General features: G+C 51.1%; 1 protein-coding gene across 5 annotated transcripts in view; it reads left to right on the top strand.

Moving 5' to 3' along the window:
• The first annotated feature begins 5,718 nt into the window (after positions 1-5,718).
• Positions 5,719-14,941, top strand: part of Nek6 (NIMA related kinase 6) — a 73,847-nt gene continuing 64,624 nt past the window's right edge. For 2 of the 5 annotated variants that reach the window (XM_076568446.1, XM_076568445.1), the window contains exon 1: positions 5,742-5,864. The gene's annotated coding sequence lies outside the window, so the exon portion shown is untranslated. Of the gene's footprint in view, positions 5,865-5,917; positions 6,048-14,941 lie in introns of those variants that run through there. The other 3 variants (XM_076568447.1, XM_076568444.1, XM_015986185.3) reach the window with 3 other exon arrangements.

Raw genomic sequence — 14,941 nt, 5'->3', positions numbered from 1 at the left:
ATGCTGGAAAAGAGAGAACTGACTCTACAAAGTTGTCCTCAGATAGACAGGCAGACAGACACACATACACACTAAATTAATTAGATAAATAGTTCATCCTGAGTCTTTGAGTCTTCCATCTGAAGGCGCCTGTGTCTTATAAAACTAGGACAAACACATTTATTGTCCTCTTCCCTCATTAATCTTCTCTGCCCTAAGGCTGGGACCGTTTATGATGGTCCTGGAAGGGATTGTGATGTTCTTTCCTGGGGTACCTCCTCAACCCCAGCCTGGTAAGAAGCATGTTCTTGCCTACAGTTCCTGATGAGGGGTGAAGGACCTGGCTTAAGGCCACGTCACCAGGAACTGGGGAGCAGAACTAGACTCCCTCCAGAGTCTAGGTTTCCGGCTAGAATCCTTAGCTCCAGCTCTGCCCCAGGGCCATGGGTCACAGTATTATGGTATTCAGCTCCAGGCTTCAGGAAGAATGAGCGGGGACTAACCAGCTGCCTGACCCAGGGCTCTGCTTAGCAATTCCGGTCAGAGCCACAGGTTCTGGCTCCCAGCCACACAGTGCTTGTACCTGCCTCTGTCTTCAGAAGCTCTGAAGCTCGGTCTCACCACCTCTTCAGAGTGAGCATGAACCACCATATCCTTTCAGGGAAATCACGCCAAAACAACAGGAGTTGCAACAGCCAGGGGCCCAGAACACCTGTGGGACAGAGGAAAAGGTTTTCTGTCTTGATGAGGGGTTCAGCTGATGGCTTCTACCTTGGCATGAGGATCCTGCTTTGGAGCTATGGGTGGGATTCCGAGATAGACATAATTCCCAGTTTGGCCTTTAAGACTCCAGGCCTTGGGCTGGAGAACTGGCTCAGTGGTTAAGGGCACTTGTTCTTGCAGAGGACTGGGTTTCGATTCTCAGCACCTCACAACTGTAATTCCAGTTCCAGGGAATCTGATGCTCACTTCTGGCCTCCTTGGGCATATAACACACATACATCCATGCAGGCAAAATAGTCATAGCCACAAAAAAATAAAATAAATCTAAAAAAGAAAAGACCCAAACAACAAAAAACTCCAGGTCTTAGTTGGGCTTGGTGGTTCACATCTGTAATCACAACACTCAGGAGACAGAGGCATGAAGATTGAATTCAAGACTAGTCAGGGTTACACAGTGAGACCTTGTCTCAAACAAAGATTTGCAGTTCCAGTCATCTTCCTCCCCATATCCCCTCTAAAATGGCTTTTGGTGCTGGTGGCTAGGAAAATTGCATTCTTCCCCACAGCAGACCAGGGCTGAGAAAGCCACACCTAATCCCCACCCGGCCATGCCCTTCATGTTTGGAACTGAAGGATCAATGGTGGGTGTGTCACTGGCCTTAAATCCGAGGAGCCCTTGCTGTCATCTGGTCTGAGAGCAGCCAGCCTAGTCTAGGCCTTGGCCATGCAGGAAAGGCTTAGGGCCCGAGCAGAGACTCCCCTAGGAAATGTGGGAGGGTTACCTGGCTCCTTTACTTGTTCCCAAGGCCAAAAGGACATTGAATACCCAGAAAGAAATAATCAGGGTAGGACTGGTCGACCGGGTTCATATCTTATTTGTCTCCTATCCCCTCATATGTGACAATACAGAGAGATGAAGTAAACAGTCCAGACCTACCACATGCCCCTTATAAATGTATGCTAGGACTGGCGAGACAGCGGGCGGTAAAATGCTTGTATTGCAAGTAGGAGACCAGATTTGGTGAGCTCCAGGCCAGTGAGAGATTTTTGTCTCAAAGGAGGTGACAGCATTTCTGAGGATGACATAAAGTTGTTCTCTGGCCTCCATACACACAGGTACAGACACCCACACATACCCTCTCACACCCCCAGACTAGGTGACATGAGCGTTCCTCTGCCCCCCACCTCCCAGTACAGACACCCCCTATACATCCTCCCACACCCCAATCACCTCACACTCACATTTAGAAAATTAGAACACTGGCTCATCTGTGAACTTTCCCTCCTAGGACCGGATGCCCACATAGGAAGACTCATTTGAAGGAGAAAACTGGGCCTGAGTAGGCCCATTGCTCAGTTCTGTTTTCGCTGGGCCGGTTACTATTCCATTCACTCACTATCAAGTGTGGAAGGTGGTGCTGTGAGTAATTGTTTGGACAGCAGGTAGCACCATATCTGCCCTGGGTGTGTAGGGGTTTCTGGGCACAATGAATTCTGAGGCTTCCAAGGAGATTCAGGGGGCCAAGATGAGTCCTTTGTCTCCCTTCTGCCAGAAGAGGAAGGTGACCAAGTCTCCAGCCATTATTTCTCTGTGTTCCAACAACAAACATCCTGAGCTGTAAAGGCCCACTAAGGGCTCCAGAACGACTCAGTTGGTAAAGTGCCCACCAAGCACACTTGAGGACCTGAGTTTAGGCCCAACACCTATGCCCAAAGTCGTGCCAGGGCGTGTGTCGTGCTGTGCAGTCACGACAGGGAGATCTCTGGGCACCACTGACCAGCCAGCCTGGCCAAGTCGGAAAGCCTCAGGCCAGTGGAGATGCCCACCGGAGAGACGGCTCAGCAGCTTAGAGCACTTGCTGCTCTTACAGAGGACCCAGGTTAGCATTCCAATACCCACAGAGTTCACAACCATCTGTAATGCCAGTTCCAGAGGATCTGTTGCCCTCTTCTGACCTCCACAAGCACCAGGCATACACGTGGCACACATACATACATGCAGGCAAAACATTCATGCACATAAAATTAAATTTAAAAAATCAAGGTGACTAGCTCCTAAGACACTATTCAAAATTGACCTCTGACCTTTACACCTAGATACACTGACTCCAGGGGCCAAAATGACACCTCCAGGCCTCTTGCCACGTTTGTGGTCATCTAGAAGCTGCAAGCTGCCCATTCCAGTGGAGGAACAGTGCAGCCAGTGCCTCTGAAACTCCTGTGGTGTTCACAGGCGCTACAGAGGGTCCTCAAGGCGAAGCTGAAGCCCAGCCACGGTTGTCTCTGAAAGGCTCCGTTCTGGGTGTTCATTATGGGGGATTCAAATCAGGATTTGAAACTGTGACCTGAAAATTGGATGTGGGTGTGGCAGTGGTGTTTTAATCCCAGCAATGGGGAGGCAGAGGCTGGAGGACTCCTGGGGCTCTTTGACCAGCCAGTCTGGCCTGATTGGAGAGCCCCAGCACACAGTGAGATAGTGAGAGTCCCCCAAGGGCACTTCCAAACAGGCAGGTATCCAGGTGGAGGGGCTAGGGTACCACGCACCCCCCTCCACCCCTGCCCTTCAGGAAGACCACGCCAGTGCTCTCCCAAGTGGAAGCACGTCTGGGGTGAGAGGCTGCTGTGGGGACAGCAAACCCGGCACTCTGGCCACCACTGGAGGTGGCAAGGCCCAGCTTCCTGGGAAGCTAAGGCAGAAAGCGATCAGGCCCAGGAGTTCAAGGCCAGCCTGAGGAACATGAGCTCCCCCCACCCCCGCCATCTAAAAACCACATAAGTAAATTACTAAAATCCTACCACCAAGAAGCCAGTGAGGAGACACTTTACTCCCAGAGTGTGTCGAGGTACAGTCTGGATCTGGTTCCCATGACTCCCTCTCCCCAGCAATGCCTCATTCAGGAGCAAATCCCACCCAGACTCACACCTCTTTCCTTCTGTGAGCCTTTGTGTCTTCATCTGCAGCTGGTGAATTAAGGGGATAAAGCTCTCTCACAGAGGTCACAGTTAGCCAATGGCAGGGCCAGCACAGAAGATCCTGGCTGCTTCCCCAAGGAAGGTACAGAGAGAGTCAAGATGGTTTCTCTTCCTCTATTGCAGAGCAAGAATGAAACAACACAGCCTTACCCTGAAAGTCTCCCGGCAGACGCAGAGCCTGCCCCAGACCACATTCCCAGTTGTGGCCGGCAGTGGGAGGTGCAGATGGGCCTAGAGTCCCAAGAGGCAGCCATGCTAAATCTGGGAGGCATTTGCAAGTACCTCTTGGCAGTGACTCGTTTTGGGACTCACTAAAAACTCCTGTGGAAACAAAGTGGCTGGGGCTGATGTCCCGTGCACCTTTCCCTCTTCCCCTACCCTGCTGAGGGGTGGGTGCTGCCGGGAATGGAGAAGGGCACGGAGCAGCTCAGCTGGCCGGTCCACAGCCAATGAGAAGGAAACAGGAGAGAGAAGGTTGCCCACCTGCCCCTTAAGACGGCAGAAGCCTTATGTAAGCTCTGCTCCCCCCCTCCCTTTACGTCACTTGGAGCGTGTGGAGGTCTGTGGACTGGGCCTCAGATTCTTTTAACACTCAACCATGGACAGCTTGCTTATAGCCAGACCTCTAAGGATCATCACTGGCTGTGTGACCTAGGACCTTTTGCTTGACCTCTCTGAGCCTCAGTTTCCTATCTACAACATGCCACAATTCACAATGTATATGTGGAAGTCAGAGACAACTTGCTAGAGTCAGTTCTCTGCTCCAGGGACAGTGACCAGCCTCGATGCTCTGGGCTGGTGACCACACCTTTCTTATACCAGCATCTTAGAGCCAGGTTGCCTAGCAATAAGGTGCTGAAGCCAGACATCTGTCATCTGCTTCCAGTTTAACACTTACCACCTGGGGGACTTTGGGAACAAGCCTCATCCATGCCATATACGAAATGGACACAAGGGTGGCATGACACCTCCCTCACAGGGCCTGGACTCCGCAAGGCAGGCAGAGGGGCCAGCAGTGAGACCTCTCCTCCCCACAGGTTATGGCCTGATGCCTGTGGAAGAGTAGGTTGCTGAAGCACACTCAGCAGGATGCCGCCCTGTGCCCAGCCAGTGCAGCCAACTAATGGACCGCTGGCAGGTGTCTGGGATACACAGACAGCCTAGTTAGAAGCAGTAACTCCTGTCCCAGCCAGGAGCACCCCCTCTTGAGGGGATGTGGAAGTCCCCTTTTTTGCTCCCCAGAGAAGCTTGGACATCCTAGTATGGTTGTTAGGTATTCATGATTAAGACTTTTTGTTTTTTTAAACACAGGCCATACAATGTGCATATATGTGAAAGATGTGTGGAGGTCAGAGACAGTTTGCTGGAGTCAGTTCTTTTCTTCCACCATGTGGGTCTGGAGGATGAAAGCCAGGTTCCCACGGGGCTATTCGAATGGTCCCCAGTGGAATCATTGACTCCTTCAGGAACCTTTTGCACATTGACCTGGCTGGCCTGGAGTCCCAGGGAGGCAGCATCAGCAGGAGACACTGGTGCTTTGGGGGCAGGGACTTGGATTCACCCTTGGAGCCTACTTCTGTGCCTGCATTGAGCACTATTTGTTCTATTGTGCCCAGTGAGCACTGTTTTTTAGACAGTGTCTCATGTAGTCCACGCTGGCTTGGAATTTGCTGTAAAGCCAAGAATGATCTTGAATTTCTAACGTTCCTAGTGCTGGGGTTACAGATGCTGAGATTAGGAAAGCACTCTTTCTAGTGAACTTCATCTCCAACTCCACTCTCTGGATGGGTCAATTTCAGTCGGGCTAGAGCTGTGATAGGGCAATGTCAGCTGATGGGGACCCCATGGGCACGGGGAAAAGTCCATGGGTTGGCTACCGTGCGAACCTGCATCTAGGGGTCTAGAGCCCTCGTAGAGGGGTTCAGTGACCAGGACTTGGAGTCTGGGCCTCAGTCTTCTCACCTGGGCTGGACGGCTAAGAGCCCAGGCTGGGAGCGCGCCCTCGGCGCCCCCTTAGCCTGCGTGGCGGCCGCGCGCACGGGGGCGGCGCGGCCCCGCTGCGGGGAGGGGCGGGCGCGCGGACGCGCGCAGAAGCGGCAGCCGAACCCGGCAGACTAGCTGCGGCCGCGGCGCCGCCAACTCGCGTGCGACCCGCGCTCCGCCCGCCGCCGAGAGACACACCGGCGCCGGTGAGTGGCCTGGGGCCCGCAAGGGGCGCGGGCCAGGGCGTGGGGCTGTCGCCCGAGGCGGTGGGCGCGCGCGCGTGCCCGGGGAGGTGGCGGGGACGCCCGCTGGAGGCCGAGGCGTCCGCCGCTGGGCTCCATCCGCCTCGCTGCGCGGGAGTGCGTGCGTGTGCACATCGGGGGCCCGGGGTGAGTTTGGGGTGGATTAGTGCGGGTGGACGGGCTACGCTCCCGCTTATCCGTTTATCGAGCGTTTACTGTGGGTGCCAGGGAGTACATGTGCCCACGTGTCTGAATGTTCCCGAGTAAGTGTGGTCACACGTGTTTAAGATCCAGGCTGAGCACCCTACACTGTATGCCAGTGTGTGTGCTGTGACGGCGGACCCTGGGCCAGATTTTGTGTGCCTGGGGCTTAGAGACAGACCCACAGATCCCCAGGGTTTGAGTCTGGTGGAAGCCGCTCAGCCCAGCCTTGGCAACACTCTGCATGGCCACGCAGGCTGGGGAGCGGGCTGCGCTGAACTTGAATTGAGGTTTTCAAAATATGTCTGAGTTCCCCAGCTTTGTTCGTGGCTGTTTCTAGCTAGGCCAGATTTGGACTCTGCCCTCATACCTATTGGTTAGGCCCTAGGGAGACCCAGGGCCCCAGATAATTGCCCTCTCTGCCTGACCCTCTGAGTTAATCATATTCCCCTGATTTATCTGAGCCCCAGAGACAAATGGGTGACAGCATGCTTGGGACACATCCTCTAAGGGCTGTCCTTGCGGTTTTGACTGACAGTTTGTGTGTGTTGAAAATCTCAGTTGAAAGTTGTAACTACTTGAAAGCAAACTTTAGAAAGTTTTTTGTCTGAACTTCTTCTCTCCACTGGCAAAATGCAGCTTGACGCTCTGAAGGGAAAATGTCCTTACAGGAGTCTGGTGTGTGTAAAGGGGCACATAAAAGATCCCTGTTGCTAACGGGAGAAGAATTTCATTGAATGGGTGCCTGACTCCGACAGGAGGAACTTAAGCAGTGAACTTTGGACATCGTCTTTCAGCAGACAAAACCTGGAAGGAAACCAAAAAAAGACCCGTGTTCTTTTTTCCTCTTTGTCCTGAAAACTGGAAAAAAAAAAATCCCCACCTTCTGGATGTGTTGGAACTGTTCCCCTCCCCCATCAGGGCCAGACTCTCCCTGGATCCCCCACCCCCAAATAAAATATGCCTGTGGGGAGCGGAGGAGTGAGTCACTCCCTGGCAGAGGGCCCCACAGCAAACATTTGGGAAGGTTCTTGCCTAACTTCCCAGAAGAAAAGGCCTGGGATTTAAAATGGTCCCCGTGGTTTGAGACTCTGAGCCCGGCCTGCTTCAGAAGTGACTTAAAAAGTCATTTTGCTATCTCTGAGAACTCAAGTCTCAGACTTAAGCAGTGGTTAGAATTTAGAGCTGTTTCTAGAAATGGAGTCTGGCCTTCCCAGGTGGCATGTGGAGTGAGGAAGGAGGAGGGAAATGGGGCTGAATCATTTATGGAATACCTACTGTGTGCTGAGAATGGTTCTGGGGGTCCCTAACTCTCCTGGTATCCCACTCTGTTTTTGGTTTTGTGCTCAAGGAATCTGAATCATACAGAGATCAAGCATATGTCCCTGGGCCAGCCGAGAGGAGGCAACCAAAACCTGAGCCACCTGCCTGCTTTTGAGGTTCTTCCTCTTTCCATTGGGCTCAGGACTTGACATTCACCTCCTAAGGTGCACAGCCTGGGCGCTGAGGACTTGACCACTCGTGTACTCAGTTAGGGCTCACCGAAGTCAGAGGCACCTGTCTCTATTACACAGAAGAAGATGGACACTGTGAGAGATGAACTGGCTGGCGTAGTGTTTGGGAAGTGGCACCGTGACTGGTGGCTCCCATTGTTGAGGATATGCTCTGTGCCGGGCTTGGTGCACAAAATTGGAAGTTATTTCCTCCCATGTGCTCAACAACACTGTAAGATGAGGACTGTCATGGTGCCCAAGACAGAGAGAGACTGTAGAGTATGCAGTAGACCCGGGATTTGAACCCAGACTTGTCTAGACAGAGTCTGTAGTCTTCCCCTGTACTTGCAAAGTCAATATCCAGGGAAGTTGATAAGCTGGTAAATGATGAAGTCAGGATTTAAACTCATATCTCCGATTCTGGGACCAGCCTTCTTAACTTGAAGGCACACAGGCTACCTTTATTGTGTTTGCTCTTTCCTGCTGGGTTCCAGCATGCTAGGAGAGGTCTTCCCAAAGGCCACCGAGCCACCAGAGTGGAGGGACTAGTCTTTCCAAGTGCCAGAGGTGGGCAAACCATTGTCAAAAGGGGAATAATATTTCCCTCCTCTTCTCAGGCTGAACCAGAAAGGGAGGTGAGGGCAGAGGGCTTGGTGAACCATTCAAGATTAGATGGGGTTAGGGCCAGGTGTGGTGGCTCATGCCTATAATCCCAGCACTATGAGAGGCTGAGGCAGAAGGATTGCTTTGAGTTCTAGGCCAGCTTTGACTTACATAGCAAGTACCAGGTTACCCAGGATTAGATAAGACACCATCATGTAAATAAATAAATTAATTAAATAAACAGCCTAGATTCAGATTGGTACCTCTTAGTCCTTATTGCAGACAAAGCTGGACTCTGCCCTAGGAAGAGCCCAGCCCTCTGACCTTGTGGGGAGATGGGGAGTGAACTGCCTCAGGGCCTCGCTCTCATTCTGAATATCTGACATGATCATTTTTAAAAAGGCTCCTTGTCACCTGTCATTCAGAACTGGGTCTCCCAGTCACTTCCTCATTCATTTCCGTTCTGATGTTTGGCAGGAGGACTGTGTGTAAGGACCTGTGTGGTTTGGGCTGTGCCTGCCCAGCTCTGTGTCCTCCAGCATTAAAAGTTATCTTCCTTCCAAGAACGTCTGCAAATTGATGAACATTTGCAAAGTCCTTTGCAATGTGATGCCTTAACGTAAGGTGTGAAATAATAGATCTTATGGGAGGGCTCAGCCTCCGTTCTGGCATTGATAGATTTCTCTCCATCTGGCCTGTGATTTGCAGAGGTAAAAATAGGCCTTGTTTCTGTTTTTATTTATTTAATTTGGTTTTTGCTGATGTCATCATAGGCAGCAAAGTGCACATACCTTTTTGCTAGTCCTTTGGACTCGGGGCTCTGAGGGGCAGGGAGATTGTGGAACAAGGTATCATTTAGGATGGTTGGGTATCTATAAAGGGGTTTGCAGTTTTTGAGCAGGCAGTGGATCTCAGTTCTGTCACCAGATAATACCAATGTCATCTTTCCTCTCTTTCTCTCTCTCTCTCTTTGTTTTTTTGAGAGAGTTTCTCCGTGTAGTCCTGGCTGTCCTGGAACGCCCTCTGTAGACCAGGCTGGCCTTGAATCAGAGATCCGCCTGCCTCTGCCTCTCAATTGCTAGGATTAAAGGCGTGCGCCACCATTGCCTGGCTCTTTTCTTTTTTCTTTTTTGAAAATGTTAGTAGAAGCCCCCCCCCCCAGCAATCTCCCCCGTTCCTGTCTGAATTTGGTGACATATACACAATCCATTTTCAAACCAAACCTATAGCCTTCTTAGACCCAAGATCCAGAAAGAAGTAATATTGGGGCACATCCGTTAGTGGTGTGATTTCCTGTGACGTTAATCTTGGGAACTTGAACTTGAGAGTGTGATCTGGCATTTTGACATCTGTCACTCCAGCAGGACTTGCTATGTGAATACATACCCCATATACAGGGGACACTTGTCTCCAGTTCTTGACACCCCCCCCCCCCCACACACACACACGTAGGTGACTTCTCACGTGGTCTGGCACCTGAGAAACTAGTCGCCTAGGCAGGCTTCTTGGACTGTGCTGGGCCAAATCACAACACCCCCTAAGCCCCTTGGTCCCTACCCTGGAGCTGGGCCCTGAGGGCTGTGAGATTGCAGGTGGGGCCACTGGGTCTGAAATGCATTCAGTTCCAAAGGCTTTGACCCACAAGGAGCTGTTCTTTCTCTCTTAGACTTCTGTGTGACGGTGACCTCATAGAAAAGAAAAAGGGGGCTTTGTGCAGGAATTCCACCGAGTGTGAAGGAATGCGGACAGGAGGGGGCGGGTAGTTACTGTGGGAAGCCTGGGGCGCCTGCCTTTTCCCCAAATTGTTTAACCCTCACACTTCAAAATCAGGGTGGCCCTTGAGAAAGAGATTCTTTTTGCTTTGTTTTGTTCTCTTTTGTTTTTCAAGACAGGGTTTCTCTGTGCAGCCCTGGCTGTCCTGGATCTCACTCTGTAGATCAGGCTGGCCTCGAACACAGATGCATAGAGATCCATCTGCCTTTGCCTCCCAAGTGCGGAGGTTAAAGGCGTGTGTCGCCACCATCCACCGGGTCCCCCTGTCATTGGAGAAGCTGCTGGGGTGCTGCCTTTCACACTGCGCTCTCAGTGCAGGTGGCGGACAGAGTTGGAATTATTCGGGACCCTTTTTCTAACATCTGTCCTTCAGCCCCTTAAGCTGGGGATTCCTGGGAAAGAATCTGCAAGGGGACATGGTGCCTTTCTGGTGACCGGTTACAGTGGCTCACAGTGCCAAGCAGAGCAGCTCACCAGAGCACAGGGTGGAGGTGACACTGGAGGCTACTCAGGGTAGACTTTGAGGATTGGAAGCTGTCCAATTGTGCATTTCACAGAGTGGAAACTGAGGCCCTGGAAGGGTAAAATACTCATAATCAAATTAAGAATGTGAGCTTTGGGGCTGGAGAGAGGAGGGGTTAGTGGTTAACAGTGTGGGCTGCTCTTCCAAAGGACTTGGGTTCCATCCCCAGCACCCACATGACAGCTTATAACCACCCATAACTCCAATTTCAGGGGATCTGATGCCTCCCTCTTCTGGCCTCCAAAGGTACCAGGCATGGTGCAGACATACATGCCAGCAAAACACCCAGACACATACAATTTAAAAACAAAGAATTTGCCGGGCGTAGTAGACAGCAGCAGCTTGGCAAGAAGCCGGATTTCAGTACTGGAGTGGCCCTCCTGGCATCCCCCTGCTCACCACAAGCCAAGACAGTGAGCCCCTCAGTTTGGGTAGGAAGTTGGAAATTCTCTGAAGGTCCGAGAGCCGTGTCCTAAAACACCGCAAGGGTGTTACGAAGTGAGGCAGATGTTTTGTTAATTATTTATATAGTGTGCCCCAGCAGAGATCTGTGCTGATAGGAGTGGCCATCACAGACCTCAGCAGGACCAGAGTCCTCATCGAGGACTCCCTGTCTGCACTAAGGGTCACTGGACCTGAGGGAGACCACATGTACTATGGGAATCTTCCTGGGCCATTTGAGGCTCTGTTAGATTGGCTCTCTCTAAAGGCAGAAAAGACCCTGACTCCCACCATGGCTGTCCCTCCTCAGGAGTTTCCTCACACCTGAAGCCCACCTGGCTTGTGAGGGAAAGTGAGGACAGACGTCCGTGGGGAGAACCATTCCCCTACCCTCAGCCCAGCCTCCCCCACTTGTCTATCAGGTGGGCTGGATGCATCTGGCGATGGCTCTGACTTCTCACACACCGGACTGACTTTAGGATATGGATACTGAAAAGAAAGGAGCCTGGGGTGGGAGCTGTGTCTGAAATTGGGCTGAGGATGAGGGGTGTGAGCTCAGAGAGGAGAAGCAAACCGCCCTACCTTCCTGTGACCTGTGACTGTTTAACCTAGACACCTGCTCAGGCCAGAGAGCATGTGGTGTGGAAGCAGATTGCAGTCCCTACATCTGGGAGGAGGGGGGATGAGGAGTAAGGGTGTGATGAGTGCAGGGCTTTCTTTTGGGGTGATAAAATGTTTTGGAACTATGTAGCAACTTGGCTGTGCAACATTATGAATGTACCAGATGCCACTTTAAAATGGTTAATTTGGGTATAGTTTAATGATAGAACACTTACCTGGCATGCGTGAAGCCTGGGTTGGATCCCCAGCACCACACACTCCCACAAAGGTTAATTTTATATGAAGGAAAACAAAACCAGAAGGGATTCTGTTACTAAAGACAAAGCCCCCTCTCCTGCCCCATTTATAGATGGAGACAATGAAGGGCAGAGAGCATGCCCAGCCGAGATCCTGCAGCGCTGGCTTCTGGGCCTGAGCTTGGGGGTAAAGCAGAGCACCTGCTGTCTGGAGCAGGCTGAGTGTACTCTGGTCTCAGAACTGGAGATACTTGTGTTGTCTAGCATGTGGCACACCCATCTGCTCATTCAAGAAACGTCCTGAGAGATGGTGTGGTGTAGGGCACTTGCTCTTGAAGAGGACCCAGGTTCAGTTCCCAGCACACATATCAGACAGCCCATAGCTTCCTGTAACTCTAGTTCCAGGGGATCAGATGCCTTCTTCTGGCCCTCTTTGGGCACCTGCATGTACATAGTGCACATACAGACAAGCAGGCACAAACATACTTATAAATAAAAATAAATTTAAATTTCTTTTGAGATCTCGATGGATAGCTCTGGCTGTCCTGAAACTCACTTTGTAGAGCAGGCTGGCCTCAAACTCAGATATTTTCCTGCTTCTACCTCCCAAGTGCTGGGTTTAAAGGTGTGTGTTACTGTGCCTGGCAAATTACAAAATAATGATAATAATGATTTATCTATTTTATTTTATGTGCATTGATGTTTTGCCTGCATATATGTCTGTAGGAGGGTGTCAGATCCCCTGGAACTAGAGTTACAGGCAGGTGTGAGCTGCCATGTGGGTGCTGGAAATTGAACCCAGGTTCTCTGGAAAAGCACCCAGTATTAACCTCTGAACCATCTCTCCAACCCCCTCCCCCCATTTTTTTTTAAAAAGAGGCCTTGGGGTAGGTAGGACTTGCACAGAGCCCCCTTATGGCCTCAGTCCCCTCCTTGGGGGCAGCACCCCTTTCATCCTCACTGCAGGAGGCAGGCTCAGAACTGCATAGGAGTTTGTGAATGTTCGCTAGGAGGGATCTGATGGGCCTCACTCTCCGAAGCAGGAGGAGTTGGGAGAGTGAGTAGCATTGTGGCTGGGAGATTAAGAGGTTCTGCTGAGGCCTCAAAGGGCCATGGTGAGGGCAAGTGGACCACAGAGGCCGTGGGATAAGATTTCCAGAGCTCCAGGCTGACCTGGGGAAATATGCAACGAGGAACTTCCTCCAGCCTCACCATCCATCCTGTCAGAGGCTTCCCTGTGCCAGGGGTCTGCTGTGTGTCATGGCCTCGTCCAACCTTTACACTCAGTAACAACTTGAGTACTCGTATACCCACGTTAGGGATGAAGAAACAACCAAGCTCCAGGGCAGCTGGTTTTCTACTGTCAACATGAGTGCTGTGAGGAAAACCACAGCAGAGGGCATTGTACAGAATCAGGGGACAGTTACTGCCCTCTGGAAGTGCCTACTGTGTGAGCCGGGAGAGGGTAGCCAATTCTAGCCTTCCGAGCAGCTGGAAGAAACAGCATGGTCTGTGCTGAGGGCATAGGGTATCAGTTGTCTATTTCTTCCAGATGAGAGTGTCATTCCATAGGGCAAGACATGGTGTGTGGCCACAGCTGTGTTCTTAGAACCTGGCACACAATAAGAGCACAATTATCAGAATATTTCTGTGCACCAGCATGGTGACATGGTGTTTAAATATTTCAGATTTGGGGGCATTTCAGATTTTCAGGTTAGAGTTATTCAATTGGTAAAGTCTATGCAATATTTCCAAATTCAGTTAATTCTAAAATCTGAAACAAGGAGCTGGAGAGACGGCTCAGTGGTTAAGAGTACTTGCTGCTCACTGTTCCAGAGGACCCAGGTTCAATTCCCAGCACACACATGTCAGTTCATAACCATGTGTGACTCCAGTTCCAGGGGATCTGATCTCCTCTTCTGACTTTCATTGGCACCAGGCATGCCATTGGTACACAGACATTTATGCAAGCAAAAAAAAAAAAAATCCATACACCTAGTAAATAAATAAGTAAAATCTGAAACTTTCCTGGTCCCACACATTTCAGATAAGAGATACTCAACCTACTGGAACAGCTGAGTTACGGGGCTTCCTTCCTATGGTTCTTTGCTGAATGTCTGTATAGAAGGGCTTTGGGGTATATGCACCTCAAAACTGCTTTTGAATTTTGTTGGGGATGCTGGGAATTGCACCCAGGTCTTCTGTACATGCCATGACAGCTATACTCCCAACCTTAAACTGTGTTTTCTGTCAAGTACCTTTGTTGTTTAGAGGGAGTGTTCTTTGTGAGGGGGCTTTGAGAAGGGGAAAGAGTTAAATTTCCTAAGCAAGTTCTAGAGTCCCCCACCCCCAGGAGAATGATCCCCAGTTCTACCCCAACCTGAAAAGTGAGGAACCTGGCCTTATAAGAGGAAGCAAATCTCTTGTTCGTTTGGCCTTGGTGGGTGTCTACACGGTAGCGCCCCTGAACACTACATGGTAGCAGACAGCAGAGGCAGGAGCCTGCCCGAGGGTTGCAGGGTCTGCCGGGTCCCTGAACAGGTTGCTCAGGACCTCAAGCGTGCACACACCTGCTGGCTGTGACTCAGAGCATGCTCAGGCTGCTTTGTCCCTCTTGTGCAGGAATCCCAGTGGCCTTTGTGTTTGCTCTCAATGCCAGCCTGCTCAGCTAGTCCACGAGAATGTGAAGACTGGAGTTCTGTCTGTGCACAGTCTGGGGACGGTGTGGAGACTGTGGCTCTTGGAGCCAGCCTGGTGGTGACAGCATGGCACGTGGTTTTCCGTGAGGGTGATGGGCAGTGGGTCCTGTGCTGCCCTTAGGCTTGGCACTGGGGTCTCCCAGCAGACAGGTTCATGGTGCTGTTCAGTCCAGGCTGGAGCTGGCCATTTGGGAAACAAAAGAATCAGACACAGACCTCTGTCTGTCTTCCTAGGATATGTGCAGAGGAAATACCTGTACCTTGATCTGACAGCTGTCCTTTATACATACTTTTTATATCCTACATCCTCAGACTTTGATCATCTGCTGGCTAGGCATAGGAAAACCCCCCTTTCCTGGTCTCTTAAGGGCAATGGTGCATTAGAGTATTTTACTGTTGGCTGGGGACTGGAGAGGCAGTCTTAAAGAAGCATTCAGCCCCTGGCATGTGA

The sequence above is a fragment of the Peromyscus maniculatus genome, chromosome 4 (genome assembly GCF_049852395.1).
Source record: "Peromyscus maniculatus bairdii isolate BWxNUB_F1_BW_parent chromosome 4, HU_Pman_BW_mat_3.1, whole genome shotgun sequence".
Classification (NCBI taxonomy): Eukaryota; Metazoa; Chordata; class Mammalia; order Rodentia; family Cricetidae; genus Peromyscus; species Peromyscus maniculatus.
This window is presented reverse-complemented; position numbering and strand designations above follow the sequence as displayed.